Here is a 24,147-nt window from a genome sequence, read left to right as displayed (position 1 = left end):
ATACATTGCCTTTTCTTCTGAGTGTTGCTTTCTGCCTAGTGGTTGTGATCTCTTTATCTTTTTACTCTGAATCAAGGAAAACCTTTTGGTGAAAGTCATATTTAAACTGAGAACTCAGCTATGAGAAAGATCTGGCCAAGGAAAGGTATCAACACATGGCTGTATACCATGGCTATATACCAGGCTACATACAAGATCAGGGACCAGAGAAATAAAGGACATGGTTGCTATCTTGAAATAGCTTATGGACATAGTGAGGCATCACAATAAGTGAACACACAGTACAATATTCTGGTAAATCCTAGAAGAGTGGTATACTCAGTAATGATTCGGAACTCAGAGGACAGGCATCTAGCATGGCCAGGGGACAGAAGCTTAGATAAATCATGTGAGAGTTGGTATATCAGCTGAGTTCTAATAGAGGGAAAGAGCCATCCATTTGGAGAATGACCAGAAGGCTGTTCCAAGGAAAAAACAGCAAAATCGGCAGAGCTTGAGGTGACAAGAGAGCAGGCTGCTTTCAGGAAGTGCACTCTGTAACCAAGCTTCTCAAAAGTGCTTTGATTAATTTGGGGATCTTTAATGGGCTAAATCTTTTGTTTTGTAGCACTGTATGGCTTTGGGTCTTCTCCAGTCATGAGAAATATAGCTCTGTATTTTGCATGTGTTCATTTAAACAAAGCATTTTAATGAAAGCTGCAATATCCTTGGAACATAACTACCTCATTGCATGAGCTTGTTCTGCATTGCTGCATGTTAAAATGAATCATTGTGTGTAACACTCCATATCTGGGAGATTACTCTGTAGATCCATATTTGGTTAGGTTTATTGAGTTTGGCTCATGGTATTAGCATTATTACAGAACTAATAATGGATGTATGTTTCATTCTCCACTGGCAAAGTCATTCTAGTTGTAATATTGGGCAATAGCTCAAGAGATATATTCTATAAAAATATCCCATTTACAGTCTCTAGTGGAAAAATAAAAACACTCACTCCTCTGGCATTAAAAATTTAAGTTTACTGAAGTGAATTTAATTTTGTGACTAAAAGGGATATTTTATTGAGTCATGCCAGGTGAACGTTTGGAGAAAAGTTAGGGGAGAAGAGAAACCAGGGTTGGTACCAGGAACTAGTGATCAAGTACTCAGCTACTAGGTAAGCTTCAGTATCACATGCAAGATCTATCTGCTGAATAAGAAAACTCATGGGCCTCAGATTCAGATAAGGAATTCGTCTAGGACACACTTGGATCCCAACTCTGTTCCTGTGTTCTCTTTCCAGTATATAATATGGAGAGGTACTAATGGAGCAGGTTTAGACGACATTTGTGAATGGTCAGTTCAGTGAACCCTCCCCATGGAAAGCCTATTTCTGTCTTTATGGTTCAGAATATATTGGAGGTAGAGGAGGGGCTGTAGCTGCTATTGCTTTTATTTGGATTGATTAAAATCTCTGAAAAAGGCTTTTCCCTCCAACACATGTGTTATATGATTGGGGCATCTTCAGAGTTCACTGGATATTTGAGGGAAATCTATAGATCTCTAGGCTGTCATGGAGGGAGCCAGTTCCCTGGGCTGTTAGGAGAAATTTTATCCCTGTCCTCATCCCAACTGACCACTTATACTCCTCAAGTAATTTTCTACCTTTTTTTTTTATGTTGTTCATTTATTATCTTTTTCACCTGGTACCTCAGAGGGCTTTGAAATAATAATGTTTAGCAGCAATTACTAAAATATATCTTTAGGGATAGACATACAAAAGAGGGATCTTATAATATTTATCCCATAAATATTTGTTGAGCAGCTACAATGAGCCAGGCTCTGTTTTAAATGCAGGCAATCAGTAATAAGCAAAAAAAGATAAGGTTCCAGACTTCACGGAAGTTATGTCTTAGTATTTCCACACAATCTAGATAAGTCATAGGATCAAGTAGGGGACATTGACAAGGCAAGCCTTCGTTAATCCCGGGGTTCCCTACTCTCATATTTAGTGTTCAGAGCACGCAGAAGTTGGGGCAGTTGTTTTTAGACGGTAAGTCCTAAAGAAAGCATCTGTTACAGGGAGCCATAAAAAGAACTTAACCAGGAGCCCTAGCTAGAGAGTAAAACATCCACGAGGTGGCTGGGTGGCTCATTCAGTTAAGTATCTGACTCTTGATCTTGGATCAAGTCTTCATCTCAGGGTTCTGGGTTCAAGCCCTGTGTTGGGTTCTGTGCTGGGTATGGCGCCTACTTAAAAAAAATTGTAAGAAAAACAAGAGTAAACTATTTGTTGTAGGAAAGATAGCGTAACTTCAAATTGCTTTACAGACCTACCTGAATTTTACGATCTTTAGTCTCATTTTTAAGTACTTGTTTTCTGGGGTGTCTGGGTGGCCTAGTCGGTTGAGTGGCTGACTCTTGATTTCAGCTCAGGTCATGATCTTAGGCTTTGCACTCAGTGGAGAGTATGCTTCAGGATTCTTTCTCGTTCTCTGCCCCTCCCCCAGTTCGCATACTCTCTCCAACATAATTAAGTAAGTAAGTAAATAAATAAATAAATAATTTTTGTAGTACTTATTTTCTTTTTTTATTACCTCATTACCCTTCCACCATTAAAATGGCTCAGTCACTCTATGTTCCTTGTCTCCAGGGATAGATAAAACAATATAATTCAAATAACAAAAGACTTTCTCTCCAAGCTGTGTTTTAAAAGCCTAGCTGCTGAGGAAAACTAAAGCACATCCAACAAAGGTAAGAGAATTGGGAGAGTGAAGTAGAATCAATTGGAGGCAAATCCTCAATTTCTCCAGACTGGCTATCCCACTGGATACAGCCAAATATGAGGAAGAATTCCCCACGAGTTCTCTGGGATCTGAGAACAAGACTGAAGTCATTTCCTGCTGAAAGCTCCAAGGGAAGATGTTAGGACCTTGGAGAAAAATGGCAGGCAGATGCATCTGGGTGCAGGTGGTTTCATGTAAGCTTACATCTCCTAATCCCTAGCACCTTGTCTAAGTAGCAGAATGGTTGCTTCATACTAAGATGGGAGAGACATGGTACAATCGACCCGAAGGTGCCATGTAAACTGAAATAAGTAGCATTTCTGTAGCAGCCGGTGTGATCAGCTCTTCAGGGACCAGGATTGATGACAGGTGCCTTAGTGGATTCGTGTTTGGTCCAGCCATATTGATCATCTGGTGGTCAATTTCCTCACCTCTACCCCCAGTAATGTCAGAGGAGGTCATCCTGAGAATGTGACCACTGGTTGACCAAAGAGCTGGACCCAGGCAATTGTAGACTCCTCATCCCCTTGTCTATCCTTAGAATTTATGTTCTGCCCACTGTCCTACAGTGGGAGCCATTTTCAAGGATTTAGCATTGAGAGAGCAAGGTGTTGAGACCATCTGGACTGAAAATGTGACCCAATCCCATTAAGGCCTCTATATAAAATTTTAATCTTCTGGAGCGCAGGTGCAGAGATCTAATCCTCTTGCAGCATCCAAGACAAGTCTTGTAAGTAAGTTTCCTTTCCACCTACTAATCTAGGGAAGGTCTGTTCTTTCTTTCTTTTTTTTTTTTTTTAAAGATTTTATTTATTTTATTTGACAGACAGAGATTACAAGTAGGCAGAGAGGCAGGCAGAGAGAGAGAGAGAGGAGGAAGCAGGCTCCCTGCTGAGCAGAGAGCCCGATGCGGGACTCGATCCCAGGACCCCGAGATCATGACCTGAGCCGAAGGCAGCGGCTTAACCCACTGAGCCACCCATGTGCCCAGGTCTGTTCTTTCTTGTCTCTCCCTGTCACCTGTATAGAGAAGCCTGTTTAAGATTTCACCAGGGGAACTCTCAAGTTTGCAAACCAAGAAATACATGCATATAATATCTTATATTTGATATCTACATAGACCCCTTTTGGCAGAGACAAAACTCCAGTTGAATAAAGGTGCTAAATAGAAACACAGGAAGGGAAGAAAGGAAGGAGAGACAGAGAAGGAGGGAGGACCCAGGGAAGGAGGGAAGAAGGGTAGGCAGGAAGGAGGAAGAGGCACACAGTGTGTGGACTGAGATTCCTTCTTTCTGTGTTTCTGTTCATCCCTGTCTCAGTGACTGGAGGTCATTATAGGAAGGGTCTTGTAGACCTAGCTTGAACTAGTTTAGGTCACTTTTCCTACATGAAGGAAAGGAACTGTATTTCCAAGTTTCGTGGATCTAGCTTTTACATAAAAATATGATTTCTTTTGCCCAAAGGCAACTCTTAACCCCTAGCTCTAATTCTACAGTATTCTATAGCACTGTTTCTCCATTCTCCAGTCTCTGCCTTTTAAGAGAGTAATAACACAGATGCAAGAACAAATATAAAATAAACTAAAATACTTTAATTCTACATTCTGTTTTTGCATTTCACCACTTAATAGAAACATATCCTTAGTATATCATAAAACATGATATTATCTGTGTGCATGGGGCTCAAGTCTCCTTTGAATTGTTACTTCTTACTTGTTCTAACTTCCCAATCACTGTCTCAAGTTAGGTTTTATTTATTTATGTATTTATTTATTTAAAGATTTTATTTATTTGAGAGAGAGAAAGAACGTGCGTGTGAGCACATGGGTTGGGGGGGAGCGGTGCCAGGGAGCAGAGGGAGAGGGAGAAAGTCTTAAGCAGACTCCACTCTGATCACAGAGCCTGATACAGGGTTCGATCTCAGGTCTCAGATCACCATCTGAGCCAAAACCAGGAGTTGGAAGCTTACTGGACTGCACCACTCAAGCACCCCAGATTTCCTTTATTAATAAGTAAAGACTTTTTTAGAGCCAGTGATTTGGGGGTGGACAAGTGAGGGGCAGGAAGTCATAAAACAGAGAAAGGGACATAGTTAGCATGAATTGACATTGTTAAGGATTACCTCTTACATTCCTTCTTGGGAAGATATGTCTCATACTAAGTGGGGATTAAACTTCTCTACATTTATCTCAGTTTAATCATATCTCTAAGCGCCTCTCTAATTGATTTTTTTTATTGTTCCTGCTTTTTGAATTATTAAGATCTGATAATGCTTAGTGAAGAACAAATCTGAAAAGGCAGTGATGGTTCTTGCTTAAGAGATACACAAAGGGAACATGGGACACTGTTATCAAAAGCTTTTCAGACTGTTAAATGAAATGCAAGGTTAAATAAGAGAACTGTTGGATTGAAGCTTTTGGGAAGATACGCGTTTGTAGCAGTGTTGCATAATTTTACTTTTACTTCTGAATTTTATATTTAAAGTGTATCTGTGAATAATGAGATGTTTGGACTGATAAAAGTGCACTGAGGCCGAAGTGTGGGGCAATAGCTCATGCATATGTGATGTGGGAGAGAGGGCTGGTGTTAGTTATCTGGAGGCTTTGGTGATATAAATTTATTTGGGAAATCCAGCTAGGGAATGACTCTGTCTGGAAATACCCTGGTGTTTCTCTTTCATTTCTGTCAATGGGAATATGAACAGTGTGGGTGAGAATTGTGATCATCAAGTAATCAGTCGAAGTAATCAGAAGAGAAAGAAAGGATGATTGTAGGGATCAGCTTCACTAACTTGTATTTTATTAAAGAAGGCCCATGTACCCTGTCAATGACTTATGGTTTGTTTTTGTTTCTTGTTTTGTCTTGTTTTGTTGTTGATGTTGTTTTGTTTGTTTGCTTTTGGTCCCTCGGTTTGAAGCTAGAAGAAGTCATTTCAACATACTCTCCATGCCTGTGGATTTCTGACACTGTTGCAGAGAAGCTTCTCTGTCCCTGGACAGTGATCTGCCTTCTTCTTTACTCTATGGTGTAAGCCCTGGACAGAGTATCACTAATAAAGGGTTGAGGCAGACAGGAAATGCCACTATGAAAATTTTCCTAGTGGGTGTTAGATTGACTCAAAATTATCCCTCTCAAATTGGAAAACAGTATATAATGGACAGGCAAATTAGTGCCTTTAAGAAATGGAGTGGTAATAAAGAGCGTACTAGGAGGAAAATAAGCTAATTCTCAAGAAAGGTAATAAAAAGAATGGTGAGCTAAATTTTCCTCAATTTTCTACGATGGAGTTGATCCTCTCTCGTGTTGGCATTAAAAGATACAAATGTCACTATTTTACATAGACTGCTGATGTTGTTGACTTAAATTTCAATTCTTTTTTTTTTAAGATTTTATTTATTTATTTGACAGAGACCACAAGTAGGTGGAGAGGCAGACAGAGAGAGAGAGGAGGAAGCAGGCTCCCCGCTGAGCAGAGAGAGAGAGCCCCATGTGGGGCTCCATCCCAGGATCCTGGGATCATGACCTGAACTGAAGGCAGAGGCTTTAACCCACTGAGCCACCTGGGCACCCCTAAATTTCATTTCTTATGTATAGTTGCTATGTAAATAGAAGACAAACAATGGAAATACCATTTCATCTTAATGAAAGCATCTACAGAAGGTGGTAAGTGGGATTACTTATAGGCACCTGCGTTAAGACAGAGTTGTATCTATTTCCTTTCAGCCCGATTCTTGCTCAAGACTGACGTTCACATTCTATGCTGCCATTTGGGTTTCTAGCTATTTAAAGTAAAAGTTTTTATTAGGCTTGATGCTACTGTTGAATATCCATAGCCATATTTTGGCAAGGAAATCAGAGCCTGGCAGCCTTTTTCAATAATTTCCTATAATGTAAGAGGGCTTAATGCCCCCATTATAGAACTGATTCTATTATGCTCTCCTCTCCAGAACTAATGGAGCACTCGACTTATTCATGTTAAAGAAAATGATTGAATATGAAAAGCTTCCAGACCTTTCTTCTTGCCAGGATTAAAACTGCTCTGTCCTTTACGCTGACCAGAAAAGTCACCCCTTAATTAAGTTTATTGTTATTTTTCACCTGCCAGGAAGTCCCATACAAAGCATATGAAAGTACATTTGTTGAAAATTATTTTAGATCTCTTTTTGAAATCCTTATTTTTGTTTTATAATGTACAGTAATACAGTTAACATTTACTGAGTGCTTAAATCATGACAGATACTTTCCAATTCTTCTTATGAATTGACTCAAATAATTCTCACAAAAACCCTCAGAGTTATGTACAGTTCTTTTCACCATTTTATGGAGGAAGAAAATAAGACTCAGAGAGTTTAAATAAGTAGTAGGGTCAGGATGTAAATATACACCATATGAGCCCTTAACCACTATGCTAAACTCATTTCCCATTTAGCTAAGCACATGTGAAAGTGAATCAAGCTAGTGAGTTGGTAATCAATTCATTTATTAAAAATTTACCAAGTGACTATTATTTGTGATATAATCATAGCAAAGTAGGCTGAATAGTAAGCTAGATAAAATATAGTTGCTTAAGTAGGTGAACTTTTTATCCAATGATTGAGAAAGGAAAGTACGAAGCTAATTAAAATGTGAGGTGGTGTGTCCAGAACTATAGACAAGCAACAGCTAAATAGCGGATACAGAGAGAGAGGTATATTGTAATTATTTTTGTGGTGTTAGGCAATGCTTTATGGGGAAAGTAACATGTGAGCATACTCTGGAAGACTAGCAAAAGATTTGGAGCGTTATAGAGGGTTATAGAGACCCAATTTCTGGGTAAAGGGTAAAATATGAACCAAAGAAAGGAATGTCAAGGCTTGTTTGTTGTTTCATATTTTTAGTAAGGCAGAGACATTAGTTTGAGACTTTTATAGCATGAAAAGTACTATAGCATCATATAATGTTAGATTTGGATGTGTTCGCAGAGATTATTTACTCCGCATAGCTGTCACTGATGTAGAAATGAAAGCCTAAAGAAATATTATGTACCTATTGCATTTATATGAGCTCTTATTGCAGGAAGAATAAGGTTGCAAAGAGAAACTTAAACTTGAAAGGGATAAGTGGTATGCATCTGATGACTGAAATTGAATACCCAATTTAGGAATTTAGATTTGAATAAAGAGCCAGTGAAGGTTTTCTTTTTTTCAGTATGTTCAGCAGTCTTTGCTGGTCTCCGGATGCAGATCAGAGTTTAAATTGCACCTGTCACTTCTATCACTCATAACTCTATGATTGGGGACAAGTTCATTAATCTTTCTCTTGATGTTAATACTATGTCCCTCAAAGATTACTAAAGGGTGGTTTAGGTATTGCATGCATGGTGTTTATCTAATATTGGCATAGAGTGCATATTAAGTACTTAGGGATGAAATTGTCACATTTGAGTTTTATGTCAGGGGCTTGATAAAATCTGTTTTCAAACAAAAACAGATGAGGGGATCATATTTTTCAAGTGTGGAAAAAATAGGGGAAGAAAAATTGGAAGCAGGGTGATATACATTACAATGTCCCAGGAAAGAAGTGGAAGGTTACTGAACTGGATAATCAAGAAAAGAAAAGTCAACGTCTTAAAGAGAGGCTGAGTGTATGGCATTTAGTCACTGACTACATATGTATGAGAAGAAACTGGGAGAAGACATAATTCATCGACAGGACACATGGGTATCCCTTTAATAAAATATGAATTAATGAAGCTAATCCCTACAACCATAGGTTTTAAGGAAAAATGAAGAATAGTGATCTTTGTGCAACTCTTGAAAGAATGGCATGGGAAGAAGCAGCCCCAGGAGGAGTCATGTTTTGGGACTGTTCACAGAAGAGGCTGAGGACACAGTGGATTTTTCTATTGACTCATCATTTGGTCTAAAAGGCCCAGTGTTTCAGTTTGAGGTTTTGGGTGGGATGTGAGAGTGGGTAAGCCATATAGGCAGAACAATCTTTAAATGAGGGTATCTGGTGGGCCTGTATTTTCTGTGGTAACTGATACAAACAAACATAAAGGGCTTGGTGGAATTGTTGCTGATGGTCTCCAAGACAGATTTAGATGTTGATACAACTGTTAGAGAATACAGGAGAGTGACAGGAGCGCACAAAGTCCTGTTTTCATTCCTTGGCATCTTCTTCAAAGGTAGTTTTAAGAACACAGAAGGGGTCACAACATACAGAACTCTGTGAGAGCTCCATTACTTTTGATGGTATTGAGGCTGAAAATTTTTAAGAAGGGAAAGGAAATGAGAAAACTATTCCATACAGCATTCTGAACATCAGTGAAAAGATCCTTAGTGAAATAGAAGTAGTTGAAACCTTATTAAACGTGGTCAAGCAATGTTTGAGATTAAAGTATCAATGAATGGGGCGCCTGGGTGGCTCAGTGGATTGGGCCACTGCCTTCGGCTCAGGTCATGATCTCAGTGTCCTGAGATCGAGCCCCACATTGGGCCCTCTGCTCGGCGGGGAGCCTGCTTTCCCCTCTGTCTCTGCCTGCCTCTCTGCCTACTTGTGATCTCTCTCTCTGTCAAATAAAATAAATAAAATCTTTAAAAAAAAAATAAAGTATCAATGAAAATTAAATATTAGGTTTAGTCAAATATGGATAATAGACTTTAGAAAAAATGCTCAATGATTTTACAAATCAACAAGAAAAACAGAAAACACTCAAATAAGAGTAAGATAATAAATAGGGGTCAGAAGTCAAAAGAGCCAATTAAAAAAAAAGCATAGGAAAAATATTTAACACAGCTATTAATAAAAAAAATACAAGATAAAACGAGATAACACCTTTCCTTTAAAATATTGAAAACTTGAAATTAAATTCTATATAATAGTGGCACTTGGGTGGTTCAGTTGGTTAAACATCTGACTTTGACTCAGGTCCTGATGTCAGAGTCTAGGATGGAGCCTCCCATTGGGCTCCATACTCAGTAAGGAGTCTGCTTGTCCCTCTGTCCCTCCCTGGCTAATGTGCATGTACATGTGTGTGTATGCATGCACACTCTCTAATAAATTAATAAACTCTTCAAAAAATTCCATAGAATACATAAATATTTTATATAAACATAATGTTTTTATTGAAGATTTTATTTACTTAAGAGAGAGAGAAAGCACATGAGCAGGGAGAGGGAAAAGCAGACTCCCCACTGATTAGAGAGCCCAATATCATTTTTTTTAAGGATTTTATTTATTATTTATTTGACAGAGAGAGATCACAAGTAGGCAGAGAGGCAGGCAGAGAGAGAGAGGAGGAAGCAGGCTCCCTGCCGAGCAGAGAGCCCGATGTGGGACTCAATCCCAGGACCCCGAGATCATGACCCGAGCCGAAGGCAGCGGCTCAACCCACTGAGCCACCCAGGCGCCCCGAGAGCCCAATATCAGACTCGATCCCAGTACCCTGGGATCATGACCTGAGCCGAAGGCAGATGCTTAACTGACTGAGCCACCCAGGTGCCTCAAGTATATTGATATATTTTTGTGTACATATTCATCCTGGTGTTTGAAAGGAGGCAGTAAATGAATCTCTCTTATGTTTCTGAGGAGAATGATGAGTTAATTTGTAAAATGTTCCCAACAGACAACCTTTTATATATTAAGTGTATTTAAAATATTCATATACTTTGATCCCTGAATTCTACTTTTGGAATATATCCTAAGGAAACTATCAGATGTATATGCAAGGATTTATTTATATGCATTCTAATTACAACATTATGAAATAAAATATTGGAAATACTCTAAAAATTCAAATAAAGGTGGACAGCTGTTAAGTTTCAAACCTCCAAGTCTATTAAAGGATACTGGACAACACTGACAGTACTTTTTTTTTTTTCAAAGATTTTATTTATTTATTTTGACAGACAGAGATCACAAGTAGGCAGAGAGGCAGACAGAGAGAGAGAGGGAAGCAGACTCCCTGCCGAGCAGAGGGCCCAATGCGGGACTCGATCCCAGGACCCTGAGATCATGACCTGAGCCGAAGGCAGCAGCTTAACCCACTAAGCCACCCAGGCACCCCAACACTGACAGTATTTTAAATAACTTTTATTATGCAATACTGGATGCACAAGAAAGAATATCTGTCACATGTATGTATAATTTGATGCGTTATTAAAAGTACATGCATGAACCACTTAATAATGTAAGTACTAGAACATTCTCAAATATCACTGAAGCTACCAGTAGGTAGCTACTGGACTTTTACCTGTTCAACTAGTATACAGAAACCTATCCCTAATTTCTTGGTTATGTTTATGGTATTACTGAAGTGTAAAATACATAAAGAAAGATGCCCAAATCATACATCTGCAGGTTTGAATATTATAAGTGGACATAACCAGCATCTAAATCATCAAACTGAACATAAGAAGCCTTCCCCAAGGAGGCTTCTACTCCTTGTGCTTCTCCCTAAAGGATTATGTCATTATTCTGACTTCTAATATCATAATTAGTTATGCCTGATTTTGAACATTGTATACATCAGTTCACATCGTATGTATACTTGTGTGTCTCTCACTTCTTTCTAAGCATTGTATGTGTGGCTTATCTTATTTCCAGAATGTTGGAGTAAGGTTTTCTGAAAATCTCCTCCTCCGTATAAGAAAAAGAACACTGGCAAAAACTGTTAAAATCAGCAGTTTCAGAATTTTGGAACAATGTGAAGCAATTTGAGTAATGTTTTTACTCAAGATAAACAGTAGAATCTTAGTAAACAGGGAGTCTTGTGGCTTTTTTTTTTTTTTTTAATTTATATTCTCCTTTTTTTTTTTTTTTTCCTTCTGGCTTTTTTAACTTGTCCTATTCACATCCCTTCTGCCCAGCTCCATAGTAGCTTTGAAAAACAACTATAGTAGCTGTGAAAACCAAGAGCCTAGCATCCAGAGGGTACAGAAGAATAAATTTGGAGCACCCCTAAAGCCCATTCCCACAGATTTGCCACATTTGACCCTTCTGGATAAGCTTCATTCTCAGATCATGTTTTTATTTTACCTGACTTAGAGCTCTCTCTAAGTGAGCTACCTACAAGACATTTTACAAAAACAAACAAAAAAATCATTAGTCAATGTTTAATTTGAAGCTGCTTGAGGAAGCATTACTAGTTGGGCTATGAAAAGCCTGATGGGAAACCTTGAAAGGAAAATAAAACCTGGGGAATAAGCCATCCCAAAGAAGCTTGGAGAAGCTCTAGTTTATTCCTGGGAATCTAGAAGGTCACATACATACACAGAACTGAGAACATGTGCAAAGCTATACACATGTCCAGGAAAGACCTGAGAGGGCCCCAAGCTTTCACCTTTGGTTGACCTTGAGGCTCTGTAGGAACAAGAAGTAAAGGCTAATGCAGAGTCATAAACTCCCTCCTGGAGCATGAAAACAAGTCCCAATGTATATTAAACATACAATAATCAGGTCTAGCAAGGGTGCAGAACACATAATCAATATACCAGTATCAGTTGTATTTCAGAATACTAGTAATGAACAATCTGGAAAAGAAATTGGGAAAAGAATTACTTTAAAGAGCATCAAAAAACTAAATACTTCAGAAACACTTAAACACAAGGCATGCACTGAAAACTACAAAACATTATTGAAAGAAATTATAGAAGATCTACATAAAAAGAAAAACAGAGGCACCTGGGTGGTTCAGTCAGTTAAGCATCCGGCTCTTGATTTCGGGTCAGGTCATGATCTTAATGAGACTGAGCCCTGTGGCAAGCTCTGCACTGGGTGTGGAGCCTACTTGGGATTCTCTTCCTCTCCCTCTACCCACCCCCGTCTCTTAAAAAAAAAAAAAAAAAAAAGGAACAACATCCTATAGTCCTGAGGAATTAAAACGGTCCAAATGAAAAACTCTCTAAATTTATTGATGGGTCAATGCAATTCATTGTCAAAAGCATCATTCCTGGATATTTTATATGCCCCACTGAGAGAAAAGGGTAGTAATACAATACCATGGCCCTTAGAATTCTGCTTGTATGGAAACAGTATGATCTTCTTGTTCCTGCTGTTCCCTAATACCATTTATTTAATGCCAGTTGTGTTATTGACCATGGGACAGCATCTTCACTGTGCAGCCCATGAATATTGTTTCCCAATGACTCAAAAGTGGTTACTGTGCTTCATTGATGATAACCACAAAGGTAAATATTATGCAGAGTACAAAGGAAAATATAAACAATTATTTTTCTGGTCATATTAACTTTATGATTTGAGAGCATAAAACAACACCTCTCCAACCGCATCTTCTCTTGAACTCTTTAGGCTGCACTCCTAGAATGTGATCGCATTTTATGTTGTCCATACCCCTGCCTTCCATACACTGCCACCAATGGAGAAGAGAGGCAAAGACCCAGTATTCAAAGCAAGAATGGATCCCTTCATGCATGGAATATCCATCCCTTATTGAGCATGGTATAATCCTGACTGATGAAGGTATAACCTCACCACATCAAGTAATCAGAAAATCCCTTTGGCATTGTGGAGTAAACATCCTATTGCCTTCAGAGGTATTCAGTACAGCCATTCCTTAGAGACTGCCTGGAACATGGTGCAGAACTTGTGAAGAAGGTGGATGACCTCCTAGGTACTGACGGTGGAGATCCTAACAATAAATATTGGCTGCTGCCTTCCCTGCTGCCCTTGGCTGCTACAGACTTGAGGCATAACCATGGTCCAACACAGAGGAGTAAGAATCCATAAAGGGACCTATTCAGGGTAGGTCCCAAGGGCTTACAGCGGACCATTGTTAGCCCAGATATCTGAGCGTCTCCTGCCTTCTCTCATGGGATAAAAGTCATCCCAAACCAGTGTGTCAGCACTATTCTGGTGGTCCAGTCCCATTGGAGTATCTAGTCAATCCCATAGTCTCATTAGAGGGTCAAATACCTGAGGTGGAAGCAGAGTCTGTGGCCCACATGGCCCCTGATATTGACTCAGGAGACCTCAACTAGAGAGTACTACTGGCTCTGGCAGGCTTGAGCTACTGGAATGGGACTTAGAAAGTTTTGAGGTTGATGCTTCCAATTATACTCACCTGGGACCAAGTGTAGGCTCGAGGTGCACTGCCTAGAGAACTCTGCTGGCCCTGGTGAGTTCCAGGCATAGAAAGTATATTAGAACATTTTTGGGAAGGCATTCCAAAACACGGGGATGCCCAAAGCATGGGGGCACAGAGCAGGAGCCCCTCTAGCACAGGTTGAAGAAAGATATTGGCACAGACCATTAGTTTACGAAAATCCATTTCCTTTTCTTCTAGGCAGACAGCAAGATTGCATTTTCCAGGTTTCCTTAGTGTTAGGTGTGACCCTGTGAGTTCTAGCTAGTGAATTGTTTATAAAGAAATGAGATATGCCACGTCCTGACCTAACCCATACACTTATAGGATATATCTCCAAATTCAGGATAGGCTTGGGAGCTATGCTTCACAGATGACCTACCTTGTCTTCATTTTCTGAATCATTTAGTGAAGCAGAACCCTCTAATCCCATGGCAGATTGAATTTGGAGAAAGAAATACACTTCTATTGCATGATACCACTGAGTTTTCGGAGCCTACCTGTTATAGTAGCTAAATTAATATGGTAATATTTTAAGGCTGTATGTATTTATGTCAGAATTCTTAAAGTTATTAAAATTAAGCCTGTGAAATAATTTAGAAAAGGGGATTATTGCCACTAAAGGCCAAAATAAGTTTATTGAGCATTGTGCCCTAAAATTATGATGTAGCTGGTAACATCAACTTCACATATAAGAGAAATACTATAGATGTAGTCTGCTTTAGTTTTACCAAGATTATTGACCACGTTTCTCATGGATCCCTTTTAGCCATATACTTAAAATAAAAGGGTAGGAGCTATATCAACTTGGTGGAAATTTCTAGTCAAGTTCCAACACCTTTGTCATTGTTTCTCTTTTCTTCATTTTTAGTAGCAACTTGAATAGAGACAGATGAAAAATGCTTATCTAATTTGCAGGTGATGAAAATCAACCTGAGATAATATGATATGTCAGAATCAAGATTCAAAATGATAGACTGAAGAGACAGACTGAAATAGAGAAAATGAAATTCAGCAAAAATAAATATAAGTTATGGAATTGAGTTTTAATGTAATTTACCTCAATATGGCAGATATGGCTTGTTGTAAAGTGTAAAATTGAGGACATTTCTCTAAAGAGTGATTCAAAATCCACAACTTGCCAAGAAGTCACTGAAATGATACTTTAGTTGGCCTAAAAAAATCGCTCAGATAAAGATTAGGAGTACAGATAGATCTGGAACCCTTAAAACAGTGATTCTTAGTAGAGTTTTATTTTGTTTTTAATTTGTGGGTATATATATATGTGTGTGTGTGTGTGTATAATTTTTTAAAATAATTCCATAGGAATTATTACATAGGAAGCATTACTACCCAGCCATGCTATGTATCCAATAATACATGAGCCAGGTCAAGACTTCAAAGAGTTTTCTTCTGTCATTTATTACCATGAAATGTCCCACAGGATATTATTATGGGCAAACGTTGTTTAGAATCACCTAGACTTAAAACCCAACTACAGTTAATATAAAATCTTAAAGTATGATTATAAGGTGTTAATTTTTCAGGTATATACTATGTGTAAAAAGGGAGCTTATATTTTGGTTTTTGAACAGAACTTTACTGGTAGCTATCTACAAGTTCAGAAAATTATGTCACTGCTAGTCATACTATTCACTTCTATATCAGCTGACTTTTGATGTTGGTGTATTAATGGAGATTTTACGTATAGGTGCAATCATCTCTTTTCTTTGTTATGTCTGCCATTTAATCTTTTGCATATTGAAGTACGCATTATATGCTGCTCTTTTTTTAAAAAAAAAGTCTCATTTATATTACACTTAGGATTTTAACTTTTTTTAAACTATCTTTAGAATTCTTCATTTCATTAGGGTTTTCACAAAATACGTAACTCAAACATAATTGTCTATGTCTACTCCAAAATAGAATAAAATATGTGGTTAGCACACAAACTTAATGATCTTTTTCATTCTTAAAAATATAAATACTAACAATGTTCAAGGCTCTACAATTTTCTTCTCTATCTATGTTACTTTTTAAGGCTTTAAAACTTTTAATGAGTACTCTACTTGTCCTCAGGGTACAATGCCCACAGGCAAAGAATATGGATACATTCCTGGGGGTGACACATACTGATCTATGTTGCCTCTGCCTTTTAAAACTAAACAACCAGATGTCGTCCAACAGTTCTCACACTTTCATTAAGTATCTTTCTACTACAAAATACTAATAGAAAGGGGTTAAGTTCCCAGTAGCATCCAAGCTCTCACGGATCATTCATGAAGGGAGAGAAAGAAAACCCTGGTTTCTTCCAGGATAGAATTGTTACCTTTTATCCAGAATAACCCCATTAACTGATATTGTGTGTGTGTGTGTGTGTGTGTATTTATTATTATTACTTATATTATATATATGTAAAAGATTTATTTTAGAGAGAGCGAAAGCAGGGAGGGGCAGATGAAGGAGAGGGAGAGAGAGAATCCCAAATAGACTCCCTGATGAGCACGGAGCTTGATCCCACCACCCTGAGACCATGACTTGAGCTGAAATCAAGAGTCCCACGCTCTACTGACTGAGCCACCCAGGGGTGAGCTGCCCGCCAATAACCTATGTAGTTTAAACGCTGGTTTATATCAAACATTTTTAGATTAAATCAGGTTGACATAAAGGTAATCTTTTGGTTGGGTAGTTCAGAAGAGGTTAAAGTTTAGAGGAAGTTCATGTTGGTAAAGTACCACTGAAAGTACATCCCCCATCGGGCGTCATTTCACTTGCCAGCTGTGGGGGCAGAGCCAGGGCCCCTGCCTTAGGAATGAAATCCGAGGCAAGAACCTCCAGCACACAGCTGACTTACTCCCGGTTTTTCCGGGTTTGAGCTTGTTGCCCAGCTTTTGCTGCGCAATGAGGAGCGCTCATTTCATTTTCACAAAATGCAGGTAATCCTGGAATTAGTCCTTTTAAAGGTAGTTGGCCAGGATGTCCAACCTCCCACATTCCCTTTCACCTAGGTGGCCACCGCACTTTCTGGAAACGCAGCCCCACCCTCTATGAGCCCAGGGGCCCCCCTGGGTTGGCCTCTGCCGAGACCCCCACCTCATACACCTCCTGTGGCTCCGAGCAGGAGGCCTTCTTCTGCTGGGTGGGGCCAGGGCGTGGGGGAAGGGTGTAGAGCGCAAGCTCGGTGCAGACCCTCACGGCGGTGGGGGGCGGGGGCGGCCTCACCTGGGTCACGTGGTGCAGCTCACGCAGTACGCGCTGCGAGGCAGAAGCCGATGGGCACCTGGAGCTGGCGCGTGAAGAGAACGTGAAGAGAAGGTGGTCCGGGGGTCCCGGGGTGCCTGGGCCTGTGCGCCCTTAATGCTGTCCTGGTCAGCGCGACCGAGTGCTCGTCAGTGCGGGTGACTTGGCGCGCGGGCCTGTGGTCTCGTCACAGGGCCTCCTCCTTCCTTCACTGAAGAGCTGATGGTGGCCCCCGCGGGGCAGCCGGTGAGTGTCTGGTCTCAAGATGGGAGTGGGGCGAGGGTGGGGGACCAGGCCCATGGCCAGCACCCCTCCTCCGCTGTTGAGCACATGGTTGCCAGGAAACTTCTTCCGGCCTTGGCTCCCGTTTTTGAAGTGTTGCTCCCCATTGTTTAGGGCTTCAGTGGGTTCAGAGAACCACGGCTCCTGTGATCAGGAACAGCTTTCCTTCCAGAATTCTCAGTGTGGGTGTGGACTGCGTGGGTGGGCGGGCGTCCAGGTAGCCCTCCTGGGCTCCCCCTCCTGGCTCTGGGCTGCCTTGCCCTCTTCGACTTCTAGGAATGTTCTGGAAAGAGGAAAAGGATGACTTGGTCTTGCCAAAGTTGGTTCACAGGTTCTGGGCCTAGGCCTTCTTTCTCTAGCCTTTGCAGGTCTTTGGGGAAATCGACCTCCCGAGGCTCTGGATGCCTGGAAGTTCTCTCATCTTCACCCACCCACCTGAGGGGGTGGGAGGCTGTGGTAATTAGAATATGAGTTTGTGCTGTTTCTCTTTGCTCTTTCTCTCACTGGGTTATGAGTCGCCTTGGAGAGGGGTGGGATGTCTCTTTAAAGAGGTATTCTGTTAGTTTTCAGGTACTGAAGAGAAATGGCCTTGTAACGGGTACATTTGGCTGAGGTTTCAGGCTTCTCTGCTGAGGACATTGAGTCATGTTCTAGGGGCTCATCGAAGTCAAACCCAGGTCTGCTGGATCCATTTTGGTTTCCATTCCCATCAAGAGTAGCCATCTTGTCCTAAGCTCCCTGAGGGGCTGTATCCAGTTTATATCCAGTTTCTATCAGTTTCTTTGGTCAGTGCAAAGTAGAGCGTGCTCTTAGTACCCATGGAAGGCTGGGGCACCTGGGCAAAATGTGGCTTCAGGGAGGGTACCAGGTAGGTGCCAGTCAAGCTCAGAGTTGCAAAGGCTGCAAGCTGACACTGTGAGCTGGGACAGGGATGCGCCCCCTTCAAGAGGCAAATTGTCAGTGACAGTCTCCAAGGAACAGGGAACTGCTGGCTCCACGACAGGGGTGGCTCTCCCTTGCCCAGAGGAACAGTATGCCATTTATCCTAAGCCCAACCATTTGCTGATGCTCAGACCTCCCCGCCTTGGAGAAGCAGGGCTGAAGAGTTCACTTCACAGTCCGCTGAGATTCCCTTTAGGGGTTCATGCTGTCTTGACATAGCACGTGTCTGGTGTTGTATCCCCTGTAGGAGGCAGCCTTGAACAGAAGTGATACCCATGGAGCCTGAACACTCCTGGCTAGAGATGTGGGGTGGGGGGAGTGGGGGGATGGGGTTGGATGCTTAAAGATGCTGGATAGAACTGGGAGAAGGAGCTATAAAGGGAAGTCTCACTTGTTGCAGAGGTGCCTGAGCTGGTCAGTGCTGCTGGTGGACTTGTCAGGGGAAAGAAGATGGCGGGTGGGTGTCCCCCACTATTCCAGGCTCCCCATACTCTCCTGGGAACTGCAGTGTCCGTGCCCTACCTCACATTATCATAGTCATAGTTGCAGAGGAGCTGAAATGGTAGCTTTGGGGCCAAGGAGTGCAATGGTGCCCTGAGATGTTTAACATCATGCTGGCATCAGGTTGGATCTCCCCAGATTTGATTAGAGTGTTGAGTGTGAGGTCAGCCTGCAGGTTCACAGCACTTTTGCTTCAGCAAAAGCTTTGCTCCTCCTGATCATGCTGCTTTCCTGAGCTGGGGTCAGAAATGAGGTGCTTTGGGCTAAAGTAGTCAAAGGTGACAGTGTCTGCAGGCTCAGATCTGCACATGCAGCTCATCACCTCTGGCGTGGCCATGGCCATCCTCAGAGCTGCATGGGGCTCCAGGCCAACTGAGTTCAAACCTTGCTGCTGCTCGGGGGCTTAGCCACACTCAACCATACTGTAGGCCATGCTGTGCCTATAGCAGTTATGATGCGCAGGTCGTGGGGGCAAGGCTTCAGGGGGATGAATCCAGATACAGTCAAATATTAATTATTTGAAATCATTTTTGCAGGTAGATTAGTTTTCTACTAATGAATTTCAAGGATTATAAAGAGGGCATTACAAAATATTTGTTATAAAAAGAGGTGTTGAATCATATAGGTTCAAAAACCACTGTTATAAATGTCTACATCTCACCTATAAAAAGGTTTGATAGTCTCTAGAATTTAGAATTATAGTGATGGTTTGTGAAGTGTTAATAAGGTATTCAGAATATAGCCATTTAAGGAAAATGTCAGATATCTAGAGGATGTGAGAGGAACTTTACTGAACATATGCTATGCAGCAAGTATTATGCTTATTTATTGACCTTTTTCTATCATTTTGAAAAATGGTTATAGTAAACTGTTTAGGTAGATATTTCTCCATTTAAAACTGAGGAAACTCAGAGCATTACAATAAACTGTTTAGATAGATGTTATTTCTCAATTTAAAACTAAGGACACTCAGCATTTAAGTTAACTTGCATGGAAGGAAAAGCTATTTTATTGTGAATATGGGATTGAGACCCAACTCTTTGGGTTCAAAGCCAAACTCTTAACCATTGTGCAAGAGAAGATTAACTAGGGCATAATAGCTGTCTCCAAACCTGAGAGAGCTAATGTTCAAAAAGAGTAGGTTTTACCTGGGCCATTCCAGAGGTTATAAAGCTTGGAATAGTGAAGAGAAATTACATTGCAGTAGATTTTGGCTCAGTTTCAAGAACTTTATCAAAACTAGTTCTCCCTCAAGAGAATAGACAGAATAGACAGGAGGTACTGACTGGAAAGGGTGTCAGCAAATAGTAAAATTTTGATTATCTTGGGTCAGAATTATTGAAGAAAGATTTTCTTCATTTGTATCAAGAGGTTAACACAGTTTTATTTTGTTTTGTTTTAAAAGATTTATTTATTAGAGAGAGAGGCAGGTAGGGACAGAGGGAGAGAGAGAATCTCAGGCAGAGCCCTCAGGTGAGCACAGAGCCCCACATAGGGCTGCTCCCAGGACCCATGAGAACATGACCTGAGCTGAAATCAGTAGTTGGATGCTTAACCAGCTGAGCTATTCAGGCTCCCCCAGATGTTAACTCAGTTTTAACTCAGATTCAGTGACTCTTCTGAATTATTTTGTTCAGCCTTCTACATGGAAGTCCCTTCTATAACACCCTGACATGTAATCATAAAGCCAGTAGGAGCCTATTATCTTCTATGTATTCTTGTCTGCTGTTAATTCATAAAAATTTCCAATATTTTATTTATCCTTGATTCCAACCGTAAATTCTTTTTTGGAGCAATGAGGCAGGGAAACATGTTTCCCCAAGAAGTTCATGCCATCAGAAGACAGCATAAAGGATCAGGAGGATTTTTCTTATATTGATATTTTTATTTCTATTCATTGGATCTTTAAGTGTATGAAGATGGTTTGTTTTCAGGTTGTCTTTGATGATGAGCTATTTTTCATTTCATCTCACTTACTATTAGTTGGCCAACCCTTTCTTGAAGATATTTTAGTTTTTAAAAAATTCCTTTTATGATATGGGCACCAAAACAAACATAAGTATGTATACCATCTTCACACAAACTTTAAGGAGCTTTTTAGCTCTGATTAGCATCTTGGCTCCTCTTTCAAAAAATCTAGTAAATAAAGGGGTTAAAACTCTATAAGAAAAAGATCAGTTATAGCAAATCAAGTGTATGTTACATACTGAGGTATAATAAAAAAATCTTCTAATGATTACTTTCATGATGGATTATTATCCAACACAGCTACAAAGGTCTTGGACAGATGAAGATGATCTTTTTCTCCAAATGGATCAGAACATGAATTTTAAAGGTTCGGGGCTTTTCAACTCCAGGACGGTCACGGGAGTCACACCTTGTAGCTATAGTGGTTATAAAAGAAAGCAAATAAAAGAAAGAAATTTTTGACAAAAGAGTCAGTGGTGGATTGCCACTGAGTTGCCCTGGACTCTGGTCTGTATATTTGACCTCAGTGTTTTCAGACTTTTTATATTTCACTGCCTTGAACCTTGTTGACATTTGCTTGTTTACCGTGCTTCTTGCCTGCTTCTACATGATAAAGTAAAAAGGAACATAAGTGCCTTTTCAGTTAAATATAGATATAAACTATATAAGGGGCATTTGTGGGAGGATAAGTAGTACAAGTCACTCATTTGGAAAAAAGAATTTTCTAATTGTAGGCCAAATATTTAGGTTAAAAAATTACCAGTGTCTTGAGTTTCTGACTTGTTACTGGCACTCTAAAAATCAGTGGAACTTGTCATAATGTTCAGAGATAATGGCTACTCTCTGACAGCAATAGAAAGCAATTATATTTGTATAGCAGTAAATTTTTTAGACTTTAAAGGAATTATTTCAATACGAATATATTAAAGCCTTAGAGGAGAAGACAATTTGAGATCCCATATAAATCTGTGATTATTTATTCTCATCATTCTATGGCCAGAAGAATTAAATGGTTTTCCAAGCTCTACACCTCTTTAGTTCATATAGATTGACCTAAAAGTGAAACTTTAAATAACCTGCCTGATTCTCTTTCCACAATTCCATATAATTATGAGATGTTGGAACAGGATTCATATATGTTAGTCTGTGCTTTATATACCTAGCAAGATACAACTCAAAGACTGTGTTATGGGTGTGTTGAATGGGATAGATAACAAATGTTTTCCCCTAACCTAAATTTCCCAGTGGGCATCCCTTAACATGAATCTATTCCTTGTCCTTCTACTCCCTGAGTATGGTTACTCTTACAGAAAAAGTATTAAAATGTCAATTGAGAGAAAAATGAGGTCTTTGGAAGAGTTCTTCCCATTGTTATTAGAGCATGGAATTATTAGTAATTTAGCTAATTGGACACAATGAATGCTGAAAAGATATGTGTACCTCTTTTGAAGGGTGAAAGATATTTTTTCTGATAGGCTGATGAGGTCAAGTTTCAGACAGTGCACAAAGTGGGAAAATTTCAAAATTACCGATAGTTAGAAACCATACTGCCTTAGAAAACAAGATATTTTATCCTGCTAGGTATGTATGAGTGACCTGAAGGGGATATAAGGCCCTTGGCAAGGCAAAAAAATAAGTATCCCAAAGGCTTCCCTGGGAAATTGAGTTGTGGATTTGAAGCCATGAAATGGGAGTGCAGCTGATTTAGGCTGTGAAGTATTTACTTAATCTGCAGTGTTGCCCAGGGAAGACCTTGGAGTTTCAAAGCCGAATCTATCAAAGAAACCAACACAAAACAGGTAGACTAAACAGCCTCGCACCACCTTGCTTGTATCCATAAATATCAGAGCAAACTTTATCTGAGCCTCGGCCTCCAGCCTACTTGCAAATGATGTCATTATGCAGACCTAGCTTTGGCATGAAGACATAATTAGTATTCAGTCTGACAGAAAACCATTTCATTTAATTCCACTGGCTGAGATCCAACCGGCAGTATATATATGACAGCATACGAAACAGGCACTTTGGGTAAAAGCAAGCTTGGCATTAGTACGCTGAACAGTGACCTGGAATGGGAACAGGGACAGAGCAAGGTTGGAAGGAGCAAAGGAACAGAGGGAGTTGTCATTCCAGTTCAGAAACCCACTGAGTTCATGTTTTCGATGCAAAGAATGAGGGTTATTTAATAAAGATTCATATGCCCTGTTAGTCATCTGTCTATGAACAGATTTATGAACATAGTCATGATTAACTTTTAACCTGAAAAAATTACAGAAATCCTCATAGGGATTTACCTGGAATGAGAATCTGATCCCACATGTTAAATGTCTTTTGCAATAGGAGGATGTATGCTGTCTCTTTAACATACTAGTTCTTTCTCTGTGACCCCTAGCATTTTGACTTAGTGGGAACTGTCTGCGAAAAGTATTTAACATAGAGATTACAATTAACCAATGATGACATTTAATGCTCCAGATGCATCCCCATGCTTCTCTTTCCTGTTCTGTGTCCTGGGACAGTGACATGTATAGACTCTATCCTTAGTCTTCTCTGTCCTATGGCTTCTATTTGGATTTTATCAGTAGGGGGCACCAACAAGAGATTTGGAGATTGAGAGGAAATTCCTGCAGGTTCCCTGTGGGTAGACTCTGCCCTCTACTGAAGGCTATAGTTCCTTTAAGGTGGCCCTCTTCTTAGAGTACTCTCTCTGAGTTCTGTTAATTACTCCTGTCTCTGGTCTTTTTTAAGACTAAGAGTTCTCAATAACCTGTTCTCAATAACCCTGGGGTACTGCATCATTGTATTTTTTCCCCCCTAAACCTTGCCCATGGCTTTGAAAATGGCCTTCATTAAACTCACCTCAAATTGTCTAATTTTGGCTTTTCATCTGTTTCCTGATGACTATTACTGACAGTTACAGGTTCCGACATACCTGGACAAAAGTCAGAATCATCCAGAGAACGAAAAGGAGAATGTAACCATAGAAGTCTAGGAGACTGTTGCTTCACAGGAATGGAAAGTAGTAGAATTAATTGGTGGGATTTTGAATGGAAAGGAGTCTCTGATGTCTGAGATCACTGTTCATTGTCCTGAAAATCATAGGCAAGGATGTCTCTATAAATTTATCTCTAGTAGAAGATGTGCTTTGATTTTTGCTACAAACGTAAGGACAGATTAACGTCAATTTATAGCCTTTTTTATTTATATCTGTAGTTATGGAATTGATGGTCATGAATGAAAATAACAGTTTTTACTTGATCAATGTGAGAATCAAGCTTTCCAAAATAACCTTACTTACATCCTTCTCAGGCCCCACATCCCAGCATTACCATCCATGCCAGCACCTTTATGCAGGGCGAATAGT

The 24,147-nt window shown here is 40.0% G+C and overlaps 1 pseudogene; it reads right to left on the bottom strand.

Annotated features, from left to right (window-relative positions):
• Nucleotides 1-17,482: 17,482 nt before the first annotated feature.
• LOC116569555 lies at nt 17,483-23,713 on the bottom strand (annotated as a pseudogene).
• Between the last annotated feature and the right edge of the window lie 434 nt (nt 23,714-24,147).

Source organism: Mustela erminea, chromosome 11, assembly GCF_009829155.1.
Source record: "Mustela erminea isolate mMusErm1 chromosome 11, mMusErm1.Pri, whole genome shotgun sequence".
Lineage (NCBI taxonomy): Eukaryota > Metazoa > Chordata > Mammalia > Carnivora > Mustelidae > Mustela > Mustela erminea.
This window is presented reverse-complemented; position numbering and strand designations above follow the sequence as displayed.